Source organism: Salvelinus namaycush, chromosome 8 (genome assembly GCF_016432855.1).
Source record: "Salvelinus namaycush isolate Seneca chromosome 8, SaNama_1.0, whole genome shotgun sequence".
Taxonomy (NCBI): Eukaryota; Metazoa; Chordata; class Actinopteri; order Salmoniformes; family Salmonidae; genus Salvelinus; species Salvelinus namaycush.
This window is the reverse complement of record NC_052314.1, coordinates 12,450,750-12,452,929: the sequence shown is the minus strand read 5'-3', so window position 1 is coordinate 12,452,929 and position 2,180 is coordinate 12,450,750. Positions and strand designations below refer to the sequence as shown.

Genomic DNA, 2,180 nt, shown 5'->3' with positions numbered 1-2,180 from the left:
GTTTTAGCTTCTGGCGGAATGGAATGTTTCATTCCAAACACAGTCGTAGAGTTTCAGTTGAATACAGTCCAGTTACATTGAGATGTTTAATTCAGGACTTAGCTGAAGGGACTGCCTCATACAGCACATCGTAACAATGCTTTACAACATAATCCCTCCGTCTGTCCTCCCTCTACCATGTTCTCATGTAGGGTTGCTCCTGATTTATATTCAGCTGTGAGAGACACTGTGATTAGGTATTATTTTTGTGCATTATGTTGAACTTGCTACAGTCATATCAGTTGATATAGCAAATACATCAATCTAATCAATATGTTTGTTAATTTACCCCGAGATGCTAAACCTTAGCTGACAACATTTTTAGATGACAAATAAAGGAATCCGATAACCGCATGCCAACTAAAAGCACCATGTCATTGTGGTTACAAGAAGCAATGCAGAATTGAACAAGAATTCAATGAGGCAATAATTATTCGGAGGCAATAATTTTTTTGCCTCTGAATACTATGATTTTACATTAATATATTGGCAAGTGCCAATATGTTACACACAACCTATACAGTTTAATATCCAGATTTATGTCAGAAGAATTGCATCAAAAATACATCTGAAGCCCAAGTGTCTGTCTCTATTATAGTAACCTAACATAGCAGGAATAAAATAAACCTGTAGAAAACAGACTGAATAGGCTTTGCTAGCCTAAGGTTGTTGTTTGAGTTTAGGATTAAGTCAGACATACTGTAAATGTATTGCTTTGATTCAAAAGCTTACTTGGACATATAATCATTGTGTATTAGCATTTTAATCATACCCACTGGGCACAGACGTCAGCTCAACGTCTAGTTTTGATTTACATTTTGTTGAGTTGTCAACTAACGTGAATTCAACATGAAATCAACAACAATTTTCAACATGTCAATGGATTTAGGTTCAAAGTTGGGTGAAAAAAAGATAAAATGCCCCTACGTTGATTACTTTTTGCAAATCCAATACATTTTCCTCCATTGATTTAACATCATCACATACATTTTGGGGGTTGAAATTATGTGGAAACAACATTGATTCAACAATTTTTTTGCCCAGTGGGTAGTTCTATGTTAGGTTTTTTAAGTACTTTAAAATGTAAAACCAGGATATTTGCATTGCTCTCATCCTTGGCTTGATTTAAAAAAAAAAATGTATACAATCGTATATATATATATTTCTAAACTGTATACCAAGTCCAAAATGTGATAAAGCACATGATAAACATAGTTTAAAAACTAGTGAAAGTATGGATTGTGTTCAATATATTTTTGTTGTACAGAATTTTGGCATTTGAAATCATTGTACAGTACACTACAGTATACCATCATAGCGAGCAGCTTAGAGGTGAGAAGCTGGAGAGAAAGAGTTTTCCCGTAATACTGAACTTGAGTTTCATACCTTTTACCTTGGAAAAATTAAAAGTCTCGCAAAGTCTGTTATTTGCTTATATTGTGGCTTATTCATTAATTAATTATATCATCATCTACTTTGCCATATCATACAATAACTTTGAAAAGTATAAGCTCTTACACTTCCAGTATGTGTTCGTCAGTATTGCCAATGACATGTCCAGTGCAAAGCTGAGTACCGTTCACATGTATCATTACAACTGACATTGTAAAATAAAAACATTTATATTAAAAGTTTTAAAAAATTGTGTCATACAATGTCATTCTTTTCCACCAAGATTTCTGAAGACTGTTGAGAGAGAGAGAGAGAGACTGTATGTATCCTGATGGCCAGCAGATGGAAGCAGAGTATTATCATCAAAAGCCATGAGTATGTCAGTAACCCAACTGAAATGATTTCAAGCCATGTGTGTGCTGTAGGCCTTTAATTTTTCCTCTAAAGAAATCTTAAAACATGTCATGCTACAGTATGTGTTTACTATTGAGCACATACAGGTAACCGCCAAAATAAAGGAAACACCAACATAACGTGTCTTAATGGGGCATTGGGCCACCACGAACTGCCAGAACAGCTTCAATGTGCCTTGGCATAGATTCTACAAGTGTCTAGAACTGTATTGAAGGGATGCGACATCATTCTTCCATGAGAAATTCTCCATAATTTGGTGTTTGGTTGATGATTGTCGAAGCAAGGTGCCGCTCAGGTGCCACTCCAGAATCTCCTATAAGTGTTCAATTGGGTTG

General features: G+C 35.2%; 1 protein-coding gene across 1 annotated transcript in view; it reads left to right on the top strand.

Annotated features, from left to right (window-relative positions):
* The window catches only part of LOC120052407 (sodium- and chloride-dependent GABA transporter 2-like), a 59,429-nt gene extending 59,027 nt beyond the window's left edge, over nt 1-402 (top strand). The window contains exon 15 of the mRNA XM_038999292.1: nt 1-402. This exon is cut by the window's left edge and continues 744 nt beyond it. The gene's annotated coding sequence lies outside the window, so the exon portion shown is untranslated.
* The last annotated feature ends 1,778 nt before the right edge of the window (nt 403-2,180 follow it).